The 25,654-nt window shown below is 39.3% G+C and overlaps 1 long non-coding RNA gene across 1 annotated transcript; it reads right to left on the bottom strand.

The window, feature by feature from the left end:
• Positions 1–618: 618 nt before the first annotated feature.
• Positions 619–24,295, bottom strand: LOC117523548. Its single transcript, XR_004564535.1, has 3 exons — positions 24,228–24,295; positions 10,290–10,291; positions 619–707 (listed from the first exon to the last, which is right to left on the bottom strand). It is a non-coding gene; the product is annotated as an uncharacterized LOC117523548 (long non-coding RNA).
• Between the last annotated feature and the right edge of the window lie 1,359 nt (positions 24,296–25,654).

The following is a 25,654-nucleotide window of genomic DNA, read 5'->3' as shown; positions in this document are numbered from 1 at the left end:
GTTGTGCCCAGCCAGGCGTGTTCCTATGTTGGTGGTACATACACACAAGCAACCCACTATAAGCCCCTAGTAGTTTCAAATTCATGTATTGAAAGGGGTCTTTTGTTACAGACGAGCTGGAGTGAGTACAACCCCAATTCCAGTGAAGTTGGGACGTTGTGTGAAATGTAAACAAAAACAGAATACAATGATTTTCAAAAGGTCTTCAACCTATATTCAATTGAATACACCACAGAGACAAGATATTTAATGTTCAAACTGATAAACTTTATTTTTTTTGTGCAAATATTTGCTCATTTTGAAATGGATGCCTGCAACACATTTCAAAAAAGCTGGGACAGTGGTATGTTTACCACTGTGTTACATCACCTTTCCTTCTAACAACACTCAATAAGCATTTGGGAACTGAGGACACTAATTGTGAGTGTCATGATTGGGTATAAAAGGCTCAGCCATTCACAAGCAAAGATGGGGCGAGGATCACCACTTTGTGAACAACTGTGTGAAAAAAAATAGTCCAGCAGTTTAAGAACAATGTTTCTCAATGTTCAATTGCCAGGAATTTAGGGATTCCATCATCTACAGTCCATAATATAATCAGAACATTCAGAGAATCTGGAGAACTTTCTACACATAAGCGGCCAGGCTGAAAACCAACAATGAATGCCTGTGAACTTTGATCCCTCGGGCAGCACCGCATTAAAAACCTACGTTGTGTAAAGGATCTTACCACGTGGGCTCAGGAACACTTCAGAAAACCATTGTCAGTTAACACAGTTCGTCCCTACATCTACAAGTACAAGTTAAAAGTCTAGCATGCAAAGTGAAAGCCATACATCAACAACTTCCAGAAACACCGCCATCTTCTCTGGGCCCGAGCTCATTTGAAATGGACAGACACAAAGTGTAAAATTGTGCTGTGGTCTGATGAGTCCACATTTCAAATTGTTTTTGGAAATCATGGACGTTGTGTCCTCCGGACAAAAGAGGAAAAAGACCATCCAGATTGTTACAAGCGCAAAGTTCAAAAGCCAGCATCTGTGATGGTATGGGGGTGTGTTTGTGCCCATGTCATGGCCAACTTACACATCTGTGTGGCACCATCAATGCTGAAAGGTACATCCAGGTTTTGGAGCAACACATGCTCACATCCAAGCAACGTCTCTTTCAGCAAGAAAATGCCAAGCCACATTCCGCATGTGTTACAGCAGCATGGCTTCTTAGTCAAAGAGTGCGGGTACTAGACTGGCCTGTCTGCAGTCCAGACCTGTCACCCAGTGAAAATGTGTGGCGCATTATGAAGCGCAAAATATGACAACAGAGACCCCGGACTGTTGAACAACTGAAGTTGTACATCAAGCAAGAATGGGAAAGAATTCCACCTACAAAGCTTCAAAAATTAGTGTCTTCAGTTCCCAAACGCTTATTGAGTGTTGTTAGAAGGAAAGGTGATGTAACACAGTGGTAAACATACCACTGTCCCAGCTTTTTTGAAACGTGTTGCAGGCATCCATTTTAAAATGAGCAAAAATTTGTACAAAAAACAATAAAGTTTATCAGTTTGAACATTAAATATCTTGTCTTTGTATTCAATTGAATATAGATTGAAGAGGATTTGCAAATCATTGCTTCAATCTGTTTTTATTTACATTTTACACAACGTCCCAACTTCATTGGAACTGGGGTTGTATTTACAACATTATTTCTCTTTACATGTGAGTCTGAACATCAGTCATTGATGAAGGAGATGTTGACATGACAACATGTGATTTTGACTTGTATTTTTCTGTGCAGTTTGAGTCAGAGTTGTCTGATGAAGACAGGGAGTCCTGGCAGGGTGGCCTGATTTTACACCTGCCCAGTAAGTTTTCCACACATTAATGTTGCTACACAGTGCAGAACATTTGACATGGCAAGTATCAGATTCTGTGTGGATGAGAAAAGCATTTAAACCAGCAGTGAGAGAAAAGCTGGTTAGCTAGTTAGTTAGCTAGTTTAAAATTTGCTAATTGCTGAGTCATTTATCAAGAAAAACATCAAATTTGACCTTGGACACAATGGCTTACAGTGCAGCATTTGGATTAAGGCTGTTACTGGATTATGAGAAATCCACAAAACACACCAAGGTTTTTGTTCAATATTCCGTTATCTCTGGTGCACGTACCTGGGATACAACTCCAAAACGGGGTCTGCTCTGTTGTCAGAAGGTCCGGTAGTCAGAAAATGTGTCTTTTGTGGGATTCCATACGTTTTACTGGTGTGCCTCTGAACATTGTGCAACAATTTACAGTAATAATGTCATACAAAAGGTGTTATAGGATATGTCTTGTTGGCTAATGTAGCTGTTGTTTATGGTTTGTTTGTAGACTTCTGTGCAGTTCCTCTACTTGCAATGCTGCAATAAGTACATCTTCATATGCATGCTTTCCATTCAGGCTGGCGTTGATTTTATTTTTGAATTCTATTTTAAATAAAGCTGAAGACATTTTCTACTTTTCACTGTTATTATTCAGAGATTTTTCTGCTGAAAACAAATTGATTTTTCTAACTTCCGGGCCTTCTGACCACTGGGAATTTTTGACAAACGGCCCGATGATTTTCTGTATCATATGTAGAAAATTTTTTATGCATACGTAACTCAATTGAACTCAGTTTTGGGCTACCTTTAAAAAGGTTCACCTATTAACCAATGTTTGTCTTATGCAAAACCTGTTTGAATATGGATAAGGTTGCATAGCGCTCTTGACTTTCAGTAAATTCTTAGCATTTGTGAGACCTCAGTGGTGATTAGATTGTATTGCTGAGTCATCATGTTTTTTTTTTCCCTTTTTTGTTTATTATTCAACCAGGGTTTTAGTTTTTGGAAATACACCCAAATGCAACAGAGTATATAAATTTAAAAGTTAGTCATGGGTGAACTTTTTTTTTATAAAAAAAAAACCCTTTGTTTGTCATTGTTTTCTAGAAAAAGCATCAGAATATGATACAGGACTGTGAGGTTGCAAAAAAGTTGTATCCCTAAAGTATAATGTTGATTATTTTTCTTGTGTGCATGTCTAAAAGTGTCTTTTCATCTGGTCACAAAGGCCACCATGTGTGGATCACCTGTGATCATCATCTGAACCATTACTAAGAATAAATCTTATTTACTATGTCACATATTGGAATGCAAGAGATGATGTGATTAACTTTTGATCAATATAGGTATTGGAAAACATTTTTAAATATTGAAATGCCAACTCCATGTGTCCGTATTACCTAACCACCCTGAATTTCAAAGACAAAACAGATGCATGGTCTGTGCAAGTGGTTTGTACATTACTTCTTTCTGATTGTAAAAGAAAATAAATAATAAAAACACATACACTGAACAAAACTCTTCACTGAGATTCAAGAATCCAGTCAAGTCATGTTGCTTGTTTATACTTTTAGAACATATTCTGTGTTAGAAACAATTCAGTTAAAGGCCATTGTTTTCCAAACTAATAATGCAGTTTCTGTTTGTACAGCTTTTGAAATGCTGTGGACCCTTTTCGTCGAAGTAGAAGGATTCATGGAGGTGAGGAGGACAACATACACACAGCAAATCAGTTGGTGCAACATTTGATCAAGTGCCTGAAAATGTGCTAACACTTAAGTGAACAAGAGTCATCAGGAGATGACATATCCCCCCGGTCCCCACAAATCTGTAATACAAAGTGTCGGGGATCACTCAAGTGCACCCTCATGCTAAATATGAATGAAATTGAAGATCTGGTTTTTGAGATATCACGCTAACCAGGGTGGCAATGATAGTTTCTTGACTATCTCTCTGTCACCTTGAAATTGACCCCAAGGTCACCGTAATCGACTGGTGTCAGGGGATCACCCAAGTACACCCTCATGCTAAATATGATTGAAATAGGTCAACTGGTTCTTGAGATATCGTGCTAACAAGGGAAAACGGACGGACAGACAGACAGACATGCTGATTGCTAAAAGCCCACATATTTCATCCCAGGGAGGTAAAAATGACAATGTTTCAGCATATTGTGTGCAGCAGTATTGTTTATGATTTCTACTAAATCACCAAACTGTGGTTCCAAAAGTAAGTGTCATACTGTTGGATCTGTATCAGTACGTTAAGTATTTCTGCACGGCACCAGAAAAAACATTTAATCACATACTGTAGGCTAAAAAAAAAAAAGAATTGAAAGAAAATATTTAAACCAAAATGTTGACATGGCTTTATAATTTTAAAATGAGAACTCATCATGTTTGAGTTTGAATGTTACTGCTGAGTGACGGGTTGAAATGCTTCTCAGGAAAGCAGTGAAATAAATATTGTGGTAAGATGTCTGTTTGATAATAATCTCTTGTGATTTGGAAGTTCTTGCCCACTCATACAAGTCTAACGTATTTACTTTCATAAACACTCCCTCTTTAATAAAAGCCCTCCCATCACTGAATTTTTTTTAGTCACATTGCAGGTGGTGAAATTGTGAATTCCGGAGAGAACAGCGTAAAATGAAAATGAAATAGTCCTACTTTATTGCCACAAAATCCATCAAAGTCTGTTCTGGTTGCATGCTGCTTATGTAGCCACAGGACCTTATATTTTAGACCCTTCCTTGTCATGCAAACGCCTGCAGTGCCCCCCCTCACCAGACTGCTGTTTTGGTCAGGGTTTGAAGCTTATCCTTGTTCCTACACCACTCCCAGGCACGTTTCCTATGAACTAGAAAATCCGAGCAGCATGGTGCTTCCCCTTCTCTTCTGCTTCTTTCACAACTTTTATCTTGAACGCTGCCAAGTAACAACATTTGCACTGAGCCATTTTATGAAATTGTGTAGCAGCAACTGCATGCAGAAAAGACATTAGTTTCAAGTCTGCACTGCTTCTCTTGCATGCAGTATGCATGTGCGTATGTACTGTGAGGCCGTACTGTGTACAGCATGCATGCAAGCACACACGTGGATGCAAACGATCATCAATAAATGCCCCCAACACACCCCTGGGGCGTATATTAGATAAAATACAGTGTTTTTAAAAATAAACAACAGCAACAACATGTCCTCAATTATTCTGGAAGCCTTTATTTAATGTTTGATTGAAACAACCGGTCACCTTTACCTACAGGAGGAGATGCCAATCAACCACCCTGTGGCCAGCTGTTCCAGTGCGCAGCAAACAGCAATGCTTTCCAACAAGACATACAAGTTCACCAACAGCAACATAAACACCAGGTCAGTTCATCTATTCTGATCAGGATATTCAAAACCCTACATGTTTTAATGGCTGACCTTTGATTAATGACCTTCAGTATGGAACACTGTTCTACTGTTAAACTATTTGGTCACAAATGATCATGTAAAATGTTTGTTTCCTGCAAACTCTACATGTGTTAATCTTTTCCTTTGATTCACAGCTGTCGGATCTGTTTGACGGACTTTGAGGAAGCCAAGGAACTGACCGAATTACCATGTCACCATGATTTCCACCCCAGTTGTATTGGGCAGTGGTTAAAGGTACAGCACATCAGAGTTTGCCTTGTCTGTTAGTATAAAGTAAAACTTTGTGCATGACATTTTAGGGGCACTAGCTGTCTCAAACATAGTTTTTTTTAAATTCCACCCACTTAGAACAAGGGTCTAGATTCAAACATGTCTTTGCAGACAGCTCTCCCAGTCTGGATACTCGTAGTGTTACAGCAGTGTTCTGAGGGTGGTTGCATTGTGACATCTCTGCACAATAAAGCCACCTCTCTGTCAAACGTGTGACTCATTGAGGCTGGTGAGTCGGACCACCACACTTGGCCAACTGCTGCACACCAGTAACCCAACTTAGCTCCCTCAAACACACTCATAACACTGGCAAAATATGATATTTCTCTTTTCTACTTACTCAACAGGATCACCCCACCTGCCCGATCTGCCGAGTTCATGTGTTGTCTGAAAGTTGGGAGCCCAGTTTCTCCTGATGTCAGAGATTTTTGTCTCCTGTAAGTATGTTTCTTCTTCTGCTTTGATCTCTCTGTAAATTTACTGTGTGATTCACTGTCTGCACTGCTGCATGTGGGCAAGTGAAGCCATGGAGCAGTGGAGGCAGAGCTGTCACATGGGTTGTGTGACGTGTACAGCAGCACAGGGCTTCATGCCTCCAGAAGGCCTTGCGCCTGGCCTGCCGTTTTTTTCTCCTCCACGTTGCAGGACAGATGATGTAGGCTCACCCATCTATCAGTGGAAAAGGGGGTCACATCCCAGATGGATTCCAAGGATATAATTGCTGAGTTTGTGGCTCAATGAGCATGGCATGCATGGAGCATGCTGTGGAGGTCAGCATAGGTGAGCGTGGAGTGGACCCTGTAACCAAGTACATGGTGCTCGCCGCTGGGGAGGTGGACTTTTTATGCCACTATTTTGTTCATTTTTCCAATGAGAACCAGCTTAGAAAATATTTGGCTTCCCAAGTACCACCTTTCCAACCCTAATTAAAATAATTCAACTCAGTTTATTTATATCGCACCAAATCACAAAGTAGTCACTCCAAGACACCTCACAAGGCTGCGGTCTGACCTTACCCACCCCCCGAGCAAGAAAATTGGCAACAGTAGTGAGGAAAAACTCCCTGGAAGAATTCAAATGAACGAAGAAACGCAGCTGGCATAGATGGATTTGCACATCTTGACTCGTGCACTGCATTGTGGGATACAACACAACAGCTCATATAGCAGAAAGCAGCGTGGATCACTATGATTTAGATCCATTTAAGCTGAAGGTGATGGCTTCAAGTGTTTTTTCATTTGTCGTGGACCAACTGTGACATCCAGGACTGTGTCCAGCAGTAAAGAAGAACTGATGTCTCTCAAATCTGCAGTGCGTTTGGACAGAGGAGGAGGAGGACAGAGAACTTGTCAAAATTACTGCATGTCCTTGCAAACTACAGCATGGATACTTGATCCAGCCTGAAGGGTTGGGTCGTGTTCGAACAAATATTTCAAAATCATACTCAGGTTGATCACATCGGCACAAAGACACTGAATGTACAGAATGTTTGTGAAACAGTGTCACAGCCCCGCCTCTGCAACCTCAGTCACTCACAATTAATGACGTTGTTGTTGTTCATAATAGAATTTAGCAGACTGTTTTTTGTCTTGGTGGATCACTAATGGGATTTATTTTTGTCTGTGCAGAATCCTGAAGGGACGACAGATGGAATTATGTTTGGATCATGTGAAGCCGACCTGTTGACCCCAGAACACAGCATCAGTAAAAAGTCTGAATTTGAGCTGTTGTGTTCTTTCATCTGGATTCATCACAGCCTGACAGAAACTGTTTTGGAAAATGACATCTGAAATTATCTGGGACGAGCTCGGAGTCGAGCCGCTGCTCCTCCACATCAGTTGAGGTGGCTCGGGCATCTCTTCCGGATGCCCCCTGGACACCTCGCTGGAGAGGTGTTCCGGGCACGTCCCATTGGGATGAGGCCCCGGGGAAGACCCAGGACACGCTGGAGGGACTACATCTCTCGGCTGGCTTGGGAACGCCTTTGGTTCCCCTGGAGGAGCTGGGGAGGTGTGTGTGGATCTGGAGGTCTGGGCGGCTTTGCTTGAGCTGCTGCCCCCGCGACCCGACTCTGGATAAAGCGGAAGAAAATGGATGGATGGATGGACATCTGGAATTACTTTAAATACTTATTGTGGAAATTGCTTGTGAATAAACAAGGAAGGGTGTTAAAATCTTGTCAATAAACTGATTCCCAATTTATTAATATGAATTTATTTTGTTTTTGTTCAATGGGCTAAATTTGATTGGTTGTTATGGGACACTGCTTTGAAGAATTAAAATGTCTTAAAGATAGAACGGCTCTGTGGTCCCAGCAGACACAGGGTGAGAGACAGAGTCCACCCTGGACAGGATGCCAGTCTACCACAGGGTGAGAGACAGGGTCCACCCTGGACAGGACGCCAGTCTACCACAGGGTGAGAGACAGGGTCCACCCTGGACAGGACGCCAGTCTACCACAGGGTGTAAAGTAAAGTAAAGTCAGCTTTCCTGTCATTCTGCTCCATTCAGGGCGTGTAAATGAACAAAATGTCATTTCATACGTAGTCCGAGTGCAAAACACACATTTCAAACACAAATCAGATCTCAAATATGAAAAACAACAATATCTAATAGCGCAAAAAGACAAGACAAATAGTGCAAGACTCACATAACAGAATACAACAGGTGCAAGACAGGTAGACAGTGTAGAACATATGACCACCTGGGCAGAAACTATGGAGGAGTACAGCACCTGAATGAGGTACACAAGTAAATAGTAACTGCTGGTAACTTCATGATGACTGTTTTATGTCGTGTCAGTGGATTTCTATGTTCTGGGGAAACGTACCTAAAGGTTTTGGACGTTTTCCAGTCTGAGCTGAAGACTGATGAAGTTGAATCAAACATTTGTCCCACTATAAACAGGAATTCAAGATTCCTAATTCAGGGAGCACAGAATATCCTTTTCAGGTGAACAACCTGAGAAATTTCTGTTCATCAGAGAGCAACAGATCACTGACTGGGTTGATGATGGAAAATCTGCAGCATGTGTCAGCGACACAGTGTCCAAACAATGTACCAAATCAGAAAAGCAGAATGAAGATTTTTGTTTGTTTGCTTGACAGCAGATCTGTTCATAAAATAGTCTGCATGCTGCAACACAACACTCGGCTTTGGACTCTTATGATCTTGACCTTTCTGTCGGGCAAAAACTCGTTATTAAATTGCCCAAATTTGGGTTAAATGATGGATGGAAAACGCCCTCTGCAGGTAACTGTGGAAACCACATTTGCACACCAGTGAGCTGACAACCAAATTCCTGACTCTTACTGCCGAATATCACGATTTACAAATTACATTAAATTTAAAGAATTTATATTTTCAAACTACCTTTTTAATTTATTCATTTCTGTTGTCATATATCTCAAATGCAGCTGCAAACTGTCTCCAGAGCAAAAATATTTGTCTCAGCAAACACAATAAATTTGAAGTTTTGGGACACTTAGTGCAGCAGATCAGCAAAAATGATTTTGTGACGAAAACATGAAATTTGACAAACATATTCTAAATTAACACTTATTTTCAGATGTTGATCTGGAGCTGACCTCTCATGACCTTCATTGACCCCTGTAGGTCATGAGAGGTCAACTCCAAGAGGCCTCCAGCTCAGAAAAGAAGTATCTGTTAATTTAGAGTACCTGTGAAAATTTCATACTTTCATCACAAAATGAAAACTGATCCCTGAGGTACTCCACAGGCAAGTCATAACTTTGAGTTGTCAATCATAACAACAGATGACCCAAACTCATCCAAGGAGAACATGCAAACTCAACATAGAAAGGATCAGGTGGGAAGCGACCCCACATTCTTCTTGCTGTTATGCAACAGGAACAACTAAACCACTGTGCTGCCCTTCCAGGTTACAATGAGACAAAATAGTTGAATGTAATCCTGAAAAGGGAAACGACACAATGACAGCAAAGTGTGGAGGAGACGGAAATTCATAATTGTTGTTGTTTTAATGTAAATAAATTCTTGTCCTTCTGCAAAGCAACCACTTTTTCTTGGAGTCAAACCTGATAAAAATAAAATAAAATAATAATGGTTTGAACTTACATAAGCACCATCTGTCTTTTGTCAGTAGAGGTCACCCTATACAAGTAAAAACATTTTCACCAAAGAGCATTCGTTAGACACAACATAAAATAACTTAGGACACAACATCCAGGGCATGGAGGGAACTGGAAATGTTGATTGTAAATGCATTTATGAAAAAATGATCATAGTCAAAGTGTTATCTTCATTCAGCAATGTCACACACACACACACACACACACACCACACACACACACACACACACACACACACACACACACACAGACACACACACACACACCACACACACACACACACACACACACACACAAAACAATAAAACGAAATAAAAACACATGACTGCACAAAGTCACTGAGATTCTTTCTCCATCATCATGTTTTTGTGCTCGGTCAAGCCAGAGGACTTCATCCACATCACAGGCAATATTTTCCCTTTGCCTGGCAAAGGGGGAATAACTCCTGTGGTGTTCTGATCCCAGCCTGGACAAGACTCCAGTCACATCATCACAGGCCGGTTCCACTGCCTCCAATAAAGGTGCCCTGACACAGACCTTCCACTCCCACACAGACAAAACTCCTTTAGTGGATCCAGAAAGGGGCTGTAAGGTCAAAGGAAAACCTGTATGAAGCGCTGGTTGTTGGTGAACCGCTCGCATATCAGGACAACACGGAGAACGGCCACATTGTCCCAAACTGTGACATATACAGGACGCAGTGCTGCTGATCCAGTTGGCTGAATATCATCAGGAAGGATTGTTCTTGGTCCTCCTCATCCACCACCTCTCACATGAACTCGTCCTCCTCTGTCTCTCTGTATGTTTCTGTCCATGGTAGATGATGCACGTGTGCCACCTGTGCACTCTGAACTGAGTTTTATTCTGTTTGTCTGATCACATCATTAGAAACGTTTGTTCAGATTTGAGCTGTGTGGAAAAATAACTTCCTTCAGGATTAATAAAGTTCTTTATATGAACGAGTGGTGGCCAAGTGGTTCGTGCACTTGGTTTCAGTGCAGAAGATTCCCAGTTCAAACCCCACCCCTGCCACATTTCTCCGTGTTATGTGGAGTTCCGTCAGGAAGGGCATCCGGCGTAAAACTTGTGCCAAAATCAACATGCAGATCCAGTTTGGATTTGCTGTGGCGATGTGGGACCATGTGCGCACGTGTGAAGGGTTATTATTAGTGTGTGTATATATATATATATATATATATATATATATATATATATATATATATATATATATATATATACCTTCGAGGTCTGACAGCCCCGTGGCTGCTGCTGCTGGAACACGGCCGTTGGCGCTCGTCAACTATGTTTGGTGTCTGGAGTGGATTGACGGAATTAAGGTAGTGAGTGCAAGTTATTCTATTTTCTAATTATGGGGCCTAAAAAGGGGACTGCGGTTATGGAGGAAGAACTGGAGGAAATTAGAAAAATGTTAAATGGCGGATCAATTAAAAATTATTTCACAACAACAACAAAAATATTGGAATTAACGAAGCAAATTGCTGAATTACAAAAGGCAAATGAAGAGAAGGAAAACTCAATAAAATGTATGGAAAATCGCATTGCCGACCTTGAGCAACAGACTAGGTCAAATGACCTCCTCATCACGGGTTTGGACATCAAACCTCGGAGCCCTCTGAGTTGGACAACCAGTCTGTGGAGGAACAGGTGATGACTTTTCTGAGTGCTAAAGGAATTTTGATAAACTCTGGAGACATTGAAAACTGTCGCCTTTTACCCTGGAGAGGTCAAATGCAATCTAAAGTCACAGTGTTGAGGTTTGTAAATAGAAAACAGAAGATTGCGGTTCTCAAGCAAGCAAAAAAACTTAAGTGAACTAATGAACACTTGACCAAAAATTCAGATCTTGCAAGACAAGCTCGACTCCTAAAAAAGCAAAATAAGATACAGGCCACATGGACATTAAATTGCAAAATTTATATTAAACTAAACGGGACACCAGAAGAGGCTAAAACCCTGTGCATTAAAGATGAATATGATTTGAGCAAGTTTAACTGAAAAAGGTGTAAACAATGAAACAATATGGTGAAAATCACAATTAAGATTAATGACTAACCTTATGGATGGGTTTTCATCATTTGATGATGGAACTTTTGCGCAGGAGTCTAGCTTAAAAATCTTTGAAGATACTGAACACAATTTTCATAACTTTGAAAATATATTGACCCAGATAGTTTTTTTCATGAAAATTTTATTCAAAATTGTAAATATTTCACTGAAAAGAAACTGAAGGAATACTCTTTAATAAATGGCACTTTTTCTATTATACATTTTAATAGTAGAAGTCTCCTTACAAATTTCTCTAAAAGTCAGGACTGTTTAAGAATATCAAATAGCAATTTTCAGTTATAGCTATCACTGAGACTTGGTTGAGAGAGGAGCTAGAGGATGATGTTCAGCTTGAGGGATATGATTTTTTTGCAATAAACAGGAAGATAAACGAGGTGGTGGTGTGGCACTTTATGTAAGTTCTAATCACCAATGTGAAATTATACATAGTATGTCATTTTCCTTGGAAAATATCATGGAATGTGTTACAGTTGAAATGAAATGTAAAAATAAAAAATATAATTATAAGCTGCGTTTATAGAGCTCCAGGATCAGATATCAATACTTTTGTGGATAGACTGACTGACATGTACAACATAATTAATAATAACAAGCTTTTGTTTGTCTGTGGAGACTTTAATATTGATTTTTTAAAACCCTTATGGTCAATTACAAATAACTGAATTTATAAACTCTATGTTTTGTATGGGTCTATATCCTGTGATCACACATCCAACCAGGATAACTATGAACACATCAACACTCACTGACAACATATTAACAAATGTTATTTTATATTATATTTATTGTTATATTGTTATTATATATTATTATAGGGAATATAACAGGTGGAATACTTATTTTCGATGTCAGTGATCACTTGCCAGTTTTTGTAGGCTTTTAATCATCAGTGGACAGCGTGCACCAAACAAAAACTGTACATTTTATTAGGAAAATAACTAATGTTAATATTGAGAACCTCAGAAGGGATTTATTGTGCCAGAATTGGTGTGAAATTTATCAATCAATCAATTTTTTTATATAGCGCCAAATCACAACAAACAGTTGCCCCAAGGCGCTTTATATTGTAAGGCAAGGCCATACAATAATGTAAAACCCCAACGTCAAACGACCCCCTGTGAGCAAGCACTTGGCTACAGTGGGAAGGAAAAACTCCCTTTTAACAGGAAGAAACCTCCAGCAGAACCAGGCTCAGGGAGGGGCAGTCTTCTGCTGGGACTGGTTGGGGCTGAGGGAGAGAACCAGGAAAAAGACATGCTGTGGAGGGGAGCAGAGATCAATCACTAATGATTAAATGCAGAGTGGTGCATACAGAGCAAAAAGAGAAAGAAACAGTGCATCATGGGAACCCCCCAGCAGTCTACGTCTATAGCAGCATAACTAAGGGATGGTTCAGGGTCACCTGATCCAGCCCTAACTATAAGCTTTAGCAAAAAAAGTTTTAAGCCTAATCTTAAAAGTAGAGAGGGTGTCTGTCTCCCTGATCTGAATTGGGAGCTGGTTCCACAGGAGAGGAGCCTGAAAGCTGAAGGCTCTGCCTCCCATTCTACTCTTACAAACCCTAGGAACTACAAGTAAGCCTGCAGTCTGAGAGCGAAGTGCTCTATTGGGGTGATATGGTACTAGGAGGTCCCTAAGATAAGATGGGACCTGATTATTCAAACCTTATAAGTAAGAAGAAGAATTTTAAATTCTATTCTAGAATTAACAGGAAGCCAATGAAGAGAGGCCAATATGGGTGAGATATGCTCTCTCCTTCTAGTCCCTGTCAGTACTCTAGCTGCAGCATTTTGAATTAACTGAAGGCTTTTTAGGGAACTTTTAGGACAACCTGATATAATGAATTACAATAGTCCAGCCTAGAGGAAATAAATGCATGAATTAGTTTTTCAGCATCACCTTTCTGATTTTAGAGATATTGCGTAAATGCAAAAAAGCAGTCCTACATATTTGTTTAATATGCGCTTTGAATGACATATCCTGATCAAAAATGACTCCAAGATTTCTCACAGTATTACTAGAGGTCAGGGTAATGCCATCCAGAGTAAGGATCTGGTTAGACACCATGTTTCTAAGATTTGTGGGGCCAAGTACAATAACTTCAGTTTTATCTGAGTTTAAAAGCAGGAAATTAGAGGTCATCCATGTCTTTATGTCTGTAAGACAATCCTGCAGTTTAGCTAATTGGTGTGTGTCCTCTGGCTTCATGGATAGATAAAGCTGGGTATCATCTGCGTAACAATGAAAATTTAAGCAATACCGTCTAATAATACTGCCTAAGGGAAGCATGTATAAAGTGAATAAAATTGGTCTTAGCACAGAACCTTGTGGAACTCCATAATTAACTTTAGTCTGTGAAGAAGATTCCCCATTTACATGAACAAATTGTAATCTATTAGACAAATATGATTCAAACCACCGCAGCGCAGTGCCTTTAATACCTATGGCATGCTCTAATCTCTGTAATAAAATTTTATGGTCAACAGTATCAAAAGCAGCACTGAGGTCTAACAGAACAAGCACAGAGATGAGTCCACTGTCCGAGGCCATAAGAAGATCATTTGTAACCTTCACTAATGCTGTTTCTGTACTATGATGAATTCTAAAACCTGACTGAAACTCTTCAAATAGACCATTCCTCTGCAGATGATCAGTTAGCTGTTTTACAACTACCCTTTCAAGAATTTTTGAGAGAAAAGGAAGGTTGGAGATTGGCCTATAATAGCTAAGATAGCTGGGTCATGTGATGGCTTTTTAAGTAATGGTTTAATTACTGCCACCTTAAAAGCCTGTGGTACATAGCCAACTAACAAAGATAGATTGATCATATTTAAGATCGAAGCATTAAATAATGGTAGGGCTTCCTTGAGCAGCCTGGTAGGAATGGGGTCTAATAACATGTTGATGGTTTGGATGAAGTAACTAATGAAAATACTCAGACAGAACAATCGGAGAGAAAGTCTAACCAAATACTGGCATCACTGAAAGCAGCCAAAGATAACGATACGTCTTTGGGATGGTTATGAGTAATTTTTTCTCTAATAGTTAAAATTTTGTTAGCAAGAAAGTCATGAAGTTATTACTAGTTAAAGTTAATGGAATACTCAGCTCAATAGAGCTCTGACTCTTTGTCAGCCTGGCTACAGTGCTGAAAGAAACCTGGGGTTGTTCTTATTTTCTTCAATTAGTGATGAGTAGAAAGATGTCCTAGCTTTACGGAGGGCTTTTTTATAGAGCAACAGACTCTTTTTCCAGGCTAAGTGAAGATCTTCTAAATTAGTGAGACGCCATTTCCTCTCCAACTTACGGGTTATCTGCTTTAAGCTACGAGTTTTGAGTTTGACCCCATCCATCCTCCCTTCAATACGGTGCAGTCATCCTGTCCCCTTTGCAGAAGAGCACCCCCAGTGTATGGACCACATGACCTTCTCCCATGCCTCCTCTGGATCATCCTGATGGTCACTGGTGAACTTCAAACAGGCCTGGACATGTGTTGGCTTGAGCAGGGGGACCTTGCTGCCCTGCAGGATTTTAAACCATGACAGCATCATGTGTTACTAATGTAATCTTTGTGACTGTGGTCCCAGCTCTCTTCAGGTCATTGACCAGGTCCTCCTGTGTAATTCTGAGCTTTCTCAGAATCATCCTTGCCCCACAAAATGAGATCTTGCATGGAATCCCGGACCGAGGGAGATTGACAGTCATCTTGTGTTTCTTCCACTTTCTAATAAATAATCATAACAGTTGTTGTCTTCTACCAAGCTGCTTGCCTGTTGTCCTGTAGTCCATCCCAGCCTTGTGCAAGTCTGCAGTTTTTTTCCCTGGTGTCCTTAGACATCTCTTTGGTCTTGGCTATGGTGGACAGGTTGCAGTGTGATTGAGTGTGTGAACAGGTGTCTTTTATACAGGTAACAAGTTCAAACAGGTGCAATTAACACAGGTAAAGACTGCAGAATAAGAGGGCTTCTTAAAGAAAAATTAACGGGCTTGTGTGAGCCAGAAGTCTTCCTGGTTTGTAGGTGTTCAAATACTTATTTGTAGCAGTAATATACAAATAAATTATTAAAAATCATACATTGTGATTTCTGGATTTTTTTTTTTTTTTTTTAGATTATGTCTCTCACAGTGGACATGCACCTAAGATGAAAATTTCAGACCCCTCCATGATTTCTAAGTGGGAGAACTTGCAAAACCGCAGGGTGTTCAAATACTTATTTTCCTCACTGTATATATAAACTGGTACCATTTTTTTCAAAGTTGAACTGAAATTACCCCCAAAATAGCATTTTACAGAAGAAATAGACTTTTATGTAAAACCAGACAGTGATCAATACATACACACACACAAACACACACACACATATAGCCTTTTATGGAAGACCATATAGTGTTCCACCCCACTATCTCATTTTAGTCCTGACAGAAGTCCACAGAAAAATTAGAGAATCAGCTCAGTTATTACTTGAAATTGTTGACGTTCTAATAAACTAAGTTCGGTCTGAATAAGTTGGGTAGCAAGATGGCGACAGTTTGCTTCAGTGGATTGTAAGGACACAGTAATATATACAGATCAGAGTTCCAGACCGTCAGCGACGGGATAAAGTTAAAAACTTTGCCTGAAAACGCTCCGGATCTCATCAACATTACCAGATAACTTCAGATCTTCTTGTTGACGGACATTATAAATCATTTTCTGAGTTTTCTCCTGGTACCACTTTTCATTGTGAAGACACCACAACGAATAGCGTGGTCAGAACCGATTTATTTCCGGTCCGCTCCAGAATAAAGCTTCCGGTTTCAACATAAATCACCCAGTGACGTAAGAGCACAGCCGTTGGCTTTATGAGTACTTAAGGTCTGGCAGAATTAAAAACAAATCAGTTGGAGCAACACGGTTGAGCTGCTCGGTTTAAGTGGATAAAGTTTGTCACAAATTTCTGTGATTATCTGTGGAAACTGCTTTCTGTAAGTAACCAACACTGTCGTTTCACACTCCTGGTCGACAGGGGGCGATGATACCCTTTTATTCCGTCTTACTTTTGGGCAAAAAATCATTTTAAAGGTGCATTTTCAACATTAGCAACATAGTTGAGTTCATGAGTGAAAATGTGGCAGAAGACAGCATCCAACAGAGCAAGAGGTCAGAATCTCCAACCTTTAGAGGATTTTTAAGGCAGCTTGAATTCTTAAACCTTAAAAAAGGTCCAAAGTCAGAATGCACTTGAATATCAGAATTTTGGTAAATATTTACGGCCATAATGATGGGCATAAAATTGACTTTGTGTATCAAGTGTCAGATACTCTAGATGAATAACATGGTAACTTTCCAACTGAACATATATTGAAAAGAGGAGATTTTAATTTAACTCCTAAAGAATATTATGACAGGTGACCACCTCGGTTTCTACAAGAACATCAGAATCAGGTTACAGGGGAATTTATCTAAAACAGTAACTTGATAGATGTATGGAGAAAGTTAATTATGGATAAAAGACCATTTGCATGGTTTAAGCCAAATCTAGAATTGATTATTGACTTGTTTCGGATTCTATCCTGAAACACGTCTCAGAAAGCTCTATCTCCATCAGCCCTCTAAATGATCACTGGACAGTAAATCTCAAATTAACCAAAAGCCGTAAAACTATAAGTTCACAGATTATTGGAAATTCAGTGCAAACTTACTGACAAATCAAGAAAACTGCAAGAACATGAAAGATCTTATTTTTGTTACAAATGATGGAAATTTAAATTCCCCAATTCAAAAATGGGAGAATCTCAGATTTATTATAAGAAAATATTCTATAACCTTTAGTAAAAATTGAATGAAGAAATGAGAACAAAGGAAACATACTATAATGAAGTAGAATACAGTACTATAGTAAAGTAAATTGGAGTGATGAGGACAGAGAGAAAATCAGTATCTCAGCTAGATGAGTTTTATATTAATAAAAAGCTTGGGGAGCATTCATTAGATCCAGAGCAAAGTGGACTTAAGAGGGAGAAAAAAAAAACATATTTTAGTAATTGTGAAAAATGTAGACAAGAAAAAAAAAATATCATTTACAGTCTTATATTACTTATCTTACCCGTTCTATTCACAGGTAATAGAGAAGAATTTTAGACGTGTCCTTGTATATTTCGTGTCACGTTACTTAAGGTGTTGTAAGTTGCATTGCAGTGTGTATGTTGTCATCATTAATTTTCATAGAGTAATTTGTGACATTCATGAGATCAAGTGAATGATGATAAAAGGTGATATTATGGACAGTAATGGCCCCATATGATCGCATGTCACTGCAATACTCTGGCATGTCGCACACACCAGGTACATTTTAATTGAAAAACAAACAAAAAAAATTCACGCCTTACTTACTTGTTGGTCACCATTTCTGTACCACATTCACTGACAAAACTAAAGTAACATGTCGGAGCCTGTTTTGTATTTAACCATGACAACCTTTGCTTTTATGTCATTCAGACACAACCGTTGGACAGAACTTCAGATTGGTCTGAAATGGAAAGTCCACAAGATACGAGCCACACCCAGCCAGAAAGATCCAGGTATGAACCAGTATTTGGATTTGTTACATAAGATCAAGTTTTTGTTGGCTGATTTAATGTTAAACTGTGTTTGTTTGCTGCAGCCCTCAATCTGGCAGGAGAAGAAGTGACTCTGAAGACTCCGTTGATGCTGTAAATCACCGTAGTATTCTCACGATAATCACTGTGTTTATTGGGGGGTGCACAGGTTGATTGCTGTATCTTTCTGACTTCAGGTGACACAGGAGTCAAAAAGGAGGAGGACTGCAGGAGGAGCAGCAGCCCAAAATGATGGTTCCTCAAGCTCCTCAACAGAGGTCCTGCAGAGTCAGATGGACGAGACACCAAACACATCATCAGGTTTGTAGAAAGTCTACCAATTCATTAAGACGGCAAAAACTCATAACATAAGTCAGATTAATGCAGTGTACACAAGCAAGGATTCAACATGGCCTACTGCAAAAACTCCTGCAGGTGGGTTTTTAATTATTATTATTATTATTATTATTATGACATGAAGACAGACCAGAGTCAGACAGGTGACCATCTGGTTTCACCATACCAATGAAAAAACAAATGCACATGAGAGCATACGGTGACAAAAATGTTGCAGTTCTATTCATATGAGGTTAGTTTGGCAGATGATGTAGTTCTCTTGGCGTCATCGTGTTATAACAGTGATCCTAAAACCAATAGCTGAAAAGTCAACCAGAAACTGAAGAGGAGAATCCAGTAAAATGAATACCATTAATGAGTGAATGTACTGTGCACAGATCTGTTTGCTCAACAGAAAACCTCACACTTGAGTCTGCTATAACACGGGATGACAGAAGACAGTCTTATTGCTTTATTCATGTTCTGCTTAAAACATGCTCATGAATAATTAAGTGAACAAATATAACATGTTTGTGCCTTAAGCTTTATCATATTTTGCTCCTCTCAATTGCAAGGTGGAGATGGGCACGCCACAAATGAAGATATGCCATGTGCTTTAGTCAAGCCGTAAACCTCAATCGGGTATTTTCACCCCATCTCGGAAGTAATACATATTGCACTTCTTTGACTGCCCATTTGAGGCTGGTTCTGAAACACAGCACATTTGGAGAGGGCTCCGTGTTATAATGTTCAGCTGTAGAGCAGAATGAACATGTTTACAGACTGGTACAAAAACAGTTTTGGTCTCTATAGATAGTTTCCTCCTCCATAACACTGTACGGGGGTGAATTTTCTTCTAGTGTCTTAGTTTAAGCTGTTTTAAGCCATAAAATTCAGTATAGTTGTGTGCATGGTTGCTTTAAGTGACAGCGGCTGAGCCCAGCGACTCCTCTCACTGTGAACGTAACTCAGAGTCCTGCGCCCGCTTGCTGTTGTGTTATTGCTACGTGTGTTTGTTTGGGGTATTTCATTACAACACCTGATTAATATGACTTGCTGTGTCATGAAATATCTCTGTTGCAATATTCAGACTGCGTGAAACTCATCATATGTTATGTTGTATGTTAGCGTTTTTAGCAGCTGTCAATAGTTTCATCCATTAGGTCCATCTCATGTTCGATTACTGAGAAAATAAGCGGCTCATAACTTTTATTGTCCACACCAAAGTAAATCATCAGGAGAAACCACTGCCCTGTCCAAAAAATATGATTTAATAAACAACCAAATTGATGCAAGTCTCTTCGATGGTGGTTTGAACTTGAAGAGAGGGGTGTGTTCAGGGTTTTGTCATCACACACTGAGCCACCCATGGCCTACCCCATTATGTATTAATGAGGGTCATTGTGAAGCCGTGCAGGCGGGGCTGTCTACATGGTGTCACTAAGACACGGGGGTTATTTCTGCTGTTCCGGGTCTGTATAGAAAACATATGGGTGACTTCAGACTTTGACCAATATATATAGAATCTGTGGCTTTAGCCCATGTGCAGCATATAGACAAAAGTGAGCCCTAAATTTTGTGGAAAGATGGTGGCCGAGAGAATGCAACAAATTATGGTCCTGTGAATTTAGCTTGGTTTTCCTTTGATCTCTTTTCTTCATTTTTAAATTTTTTTATTTACAGTTATCTTTTGTTCTTTTGTAGCAGCAGAGACCGTCAGGCCTGGAGGAAATGACGATCAGCTCCTGCCAGGCCAACTGCAGGAAGATGACATACAGGTAAGACGTTTTTGTCCATTATTTCAATTTTTTCCGTTTCAATTCAAGATCAGTTTAATAATTTACAAATGAGAAATCAATCTACAAATGGTATAAAGTCATTATTTTTATTTAGTTTTATCGCTGTTAAGCAACAACTCCAGAACCAGATACGAATGACGAAACAAGTCCTTCAGCTTGATGATATGACAATGAAGAGTTGTTTGTAGTTCAAAGCAGAATCACTATTTTTGTGTTCCCTTTAAGGCTGTGTGACAAAACAATATGTATCTTTTAAATGTTAAAAAATATCTATCGATATAGACTATATTTTACTTTTTGTCTTTTGCTAATATCATAGTTAACCAGCTCAGCTCTGCTGGATTTTTTGACGTCTGTACACTTTTTAGTCCGTAATCTCACTTACATGTCTGAACATTTCTGGGTCAGATACATAAAGTGGGACTTCATTACTCTCTGAAGTTCTTCATATTTTTTGCAATTGCACCTGATGAGCCACTTGCAAAGTACTAATTTGAACTGCTAATGTGTCAGTAAACATCTCTCGTTACTTTGTGACAGCTTAAGGAATTTATGACTTTGATGTGGACAAAGATGGGCGTAAAAAGACTCTTAACGGTGTTAGTTCAGCATGAATGTAGTAACCCAATAAAAATATCTGTAATATATTGATGTGTGGAAATAATTGGCCCAAATTTCACAAAATGTCTGTGCTGTAAAGTTCAGGTGTATTTTGTGAAATGAGCAGGAACGTTTCCCCTCATGTTACTTGTGTTTTTCTGTGCAGCTGCCATCTCACTCCGTGGTGGCGTCCTCGGTGGAGTTTCCAGTTTCAGAAGAAGCTGGTAAGATGTCCACACATTAATGTTGCAACACAGAACTGAACATTTGACACGGCGATTAGTGGATTGTGTTGGGATAAGAAAAGCATTTAACAAACAGGGAGAGAAAAACAATCATCAGCTAGATTAAAATTTGCTAATTGCTGAATCAGTTATAAAACAAACAAACAAACAAAAACCCATCAAATTAGAGTTGGACACAATAACTTAGATCTTTTCTGCTTGTTTGAGAGAAACAGATTTTTATCAAGTTAAAATTTAAGTATAAAATTCTCCATGAGGTTCCATGTGTGCTCCATGTGGTGCACACTGAGATACACACGTTGTACGAGGTGTCAGCTCTGTATAGTCCGATCCATCTCCACACTGTAAATCCGAAAGATCAAAATAATTTAACAGATTATATTCAGTAAACTTTGAAGAAAAAAACCTTAAGGATTTTTTTTAAATAAATGATGCTACTAACTTAAGTTTTAAGTTAACTATGACATTTTCTTCATTTTGAGTTTATTCAACTGTTAATTTCTGGTTAACGTGAATTATTTCATGGATTAAGTAAATCCCAATTAAAGGTATAATTTCAGTCTGGGTGAAATTAAGAGACAATGTAAGAGACAATGTTAGAGACAAAACCCATCTTCAGTCGTACTGCGCTGAGCACACCTGCACTGTTTGGCAAGTTACTTCCAAAATGTAGTACATTATAGATTATTAGTTACTGTTATTTCAAAGTAATTACTTACATTACAATATTACTGTCTCTGACATGAAATGCGTTATAAAACTCCTGCATTGTGTTTGAGTTGCTTTCACCAAATGACTACAGAAGTCAAACTTGGCATTCTAAAATGCAAAATGTGGTTTACCTCAGCTCATTATACATCCAGTGGAGGGCGCTGTGGTGTAGCATAATGACTACAGGCCTTTAAGACGACTAACAACAATATAATTAATATAACTGGTGCAGTGACTCAAGGTGCAAATAACAATCACAGCCAGAATCCAAAAGGATCAAAGTGTGATGGTGTGAATATTTAAAGTCTAGGCAATTTCTATCAAGCACAATAGAGCTAGAGCTCTATACACTGACACAGAAAATGAATCCTTTAATTTATAGTCATCTTTCTGTTGTAGTTTAAGACAGTTTTAAAATGTGCACCTGAAACACTGAGCAAATAATTGACAGAAAACTAATCATCTGCTATAAACAATATGCTAATTGTTGAATCATTTCTTGAGCAGAAAGCCAAATTTGTGTTCAAAAACCAATGGATGATGTCTTGTAGACTTTGTCCAGTATATATACAGTCTGTGGCTTTAGCCTTTGTGTCATATGTGGTCAAGACTGAGCCCTAAATTTTTTTGGAAAGATGTGGCTGAGAGAATGCAAGAAATTATGGTGGAGATGTGAATCTGTCTCAGATTCCTTTGATCTCTTTTTTCATTTTTTTCTTTTATCACAATTATCTTTTGTTCTGTTGGAACAGCAGAGACAAACCGTCTGGCCAAGCGTTGATTATCAAGATGGATTTCAGTCCCTCCCAGTCGATGCACAGCAATTTCTCACACAGGTAAGTTTTGATTTTTATTTAGTTTTATCACTGTGAAGCAACACTTCCAGAACCAGATACGACTCATGAAACGTCCTTCAGCTTGATGATATGACAATGAAGGAGTTGTTTTGTAGTTTAAAAGCAGAATCACTATTTTAGCGTTCCCTTCAAGGCTGTGCGACAAAACAATATAAAAAATGTTGTTATAAAATGTCTATTGATATAGGCTAGATTTTACTCTTTTGTCTTTTGCTGTTGTAGTTAACCAGCTTTTTTCATGTGTTTGGCCCATTGGTATTACTGAGCCGCCACCGCATTCATCAAATACTCTCATTTAAAGATACGAGGGGTGCTTTTGCACACGCACAGCTTTTGCGATTACCGGATGTAAAGACCCAGGCAGTTTTTGTCTATCCAGACCTCAGACGTGCAAGCCACAGAAATGACAGATTACTCTTACATTTGATAAATCTTTCAAAAGTATTAGATTGTAGACATACCTGGGTATAACTGTTGAGCATCTGGAATCGATGATGATGCAGGTTTGTTTGAACGAATCGCCATTGCTAGTTCTATGTTGTTGGTATTCCCATTCCTGATCACTGTCTTTTCTCACCAGGAGGCCAATCTCATTCGCTCTCTCCACTAAATGTAAATGTAAACAGATTCACAATGGCATCGTGGCTTGTTGTGCCCAGCCAGGCGTGTTCCTATGTTGGTGGTACATACACACAAGCAACCCACTATAAGCCCCTAGTAGTTTCAAATTCATGTATTGAAAGGGGTCTTTTGTTACAGACGAGCTGGAGTGAGTACAACCCCAATTCCAGTGAAGTTGGGACGTTGTGTGAAATGTAAACAAAAACAGAATACATGATTTCAAAAGGTCTTCAACCTATATTCAATTGAATACACCACAGAGACAAGATATTTAATGTTCAAACTGATAAACTTTATTGTTTTTGTGCAAATATTTGCTCATTTTGAAATGGATGCCTGCAACACATTTCAAAAAAAGCTGGGACAGTGGTATGTTTACCACTGTGTTACATCACCTTTCCTTCTAACAACACTCAATAAGCATTTGGGAACTGAGGACACTAATTGTGAGTGTCATGATTGGGTATAAAAGGCTCAGCCATTCACAAGCAAAGATGGGGCGAGGATCACCACTTTGTGAACAACTGTGTGAAAAAAAAATAGTCCAGCAGTTTAAGAACAATGTTTCTCAATGTTCAATTGCCAGGAATTTAGGGATTCCATCATCTACAGTCCATAATATAATCAGAACATTCAGAGAATCTGGAGAACTTTCTACACATAAGCGGCAGGCTGAAAACCACAATGAATGCCTGTGAACTTTGATCCCTCGGCAGCACCGCATTAAAAACCTACGTTGTGTAAAGGATCTTACCACGTGGGCTCAGGAACACTTCAGAAAACCATTGTCAGTTAACACAGTTCGTCCCTACATCTACAAGTACAAGTTAAAAGTCTAGCATGCAAAGTGAAAGCCATACATCAACAACTTCCAGAAACACCGCCATCTTCTCTGGGCCCGAGCTCATTTGAAATGGACAGACACAAAGTGTAAAATTGTGCTGTGGTCTGATGAGTCCACATTTCAAATTGTTTTTGGAAATCATGGACGTTGTGTCCTCCGGACAAAAGAGGAAAAAGACCATCCAGATTGTTACAAGCGCAAAGTTCAAAAGCCAGCATCGTGATGGGTATGGGGGGTGTGTTTGTGCCCATGTCATGGGCCAACTTACACATCTGTGTGGCACCATCAATGCTGAAAGGTACATCCAGGTTTTGGAGCAACACATGCTCACATCCAAGCAACGTCTCTTTCAGCAAGAAAATGCCAAGCCACATTCCGCATGTGTTACAGCAGCATGGCTTCTTAGTCAAGAGTGCGGGTACTAGACTGGCCTGTCTGCAGTCCAGACCTGTCACCCAGTGAAAATGTGGGCGCATTATGAAGCGCAAAATAGACAAACAGAGACCCCGGACTGTTGAACAACTGAAGTGTACATCAAGCAAGAATGGGAAAGAATTCCACCTACAAAGCTTCAAAAATTAGTGTCTTCAGTTCCCAAACGCTTATTGAGTGTTGTTAGAAGGAAAGGTGATGTGTAACCACAGTGGTAAACATACCACTGTCCCAGCTTTTTTTGAACAGTGTTGCAGGCATCCATTTTAAAATGAGCAAAAATTTGTACAAAAAACAATTAAAGTTTATCAGTTTGAACATTAAAATATCTGTCTTTGTATTCATTGAATATAGATTGAAGAGGATTGCCAATCATTGCTTCAATCTGTTTTATTTACATTTTACACAACGTCCCAACTTCATTGGAACTGGGTTGTATTTACAACATTATTTCTCTTTACATGTGAGTTGAACATCAGTCATTGATGAAGGAGCTGTTGACATGACACATGTGATGTTTTGACTTGTATTTTTCTGTGCAGTTTGAGTCAGAGTTGTCTGATCTGAAGACAGGGAGTCCTGGCAGGGTGGCCTGATTTTACCACCTGCCCATAAGTTTTCCACACATTAATGTTGTACACATTGCAGAACATTTGACCATGGCAAGTAGTCAAGATTCTGTGGATGAGAAAAGCATTTAAACCAGCCAGTGAGAGAAAAGTGGTTAGCTAGTTAGTTAGCTATGTTTAAAATTTGCTAATTGCTGAGTCATTTATCAAGAAAACATCAATTTGACCTGGACACAATGGACTTACAGTGCAGCATTTGGATTAAGGCTGTACTTGGATTATGAGAAATCCGCAAAACACACCAAGGTTTTTGTTCA

The sequence above is a fragment of the Thalassophryne amazonica genome, chromosome 13 (genome assembly GCF_902500255.1).
Source record: "Thalassophryne amazonica chromosome 13, fThaAma1.1, whole genome shotgun sequence".
NCBI classification, from domain to species: domain Eukaryota; kingdom Metazoa; phylum Chordata; class Actinopteri; order Batrachoidiformes; family Batrachoididae; genus Thalassophryne; species Thalassophryne amazonica.
This window is presented reverse-complemented; position numbering and strand designations above follow the sequence as displayed.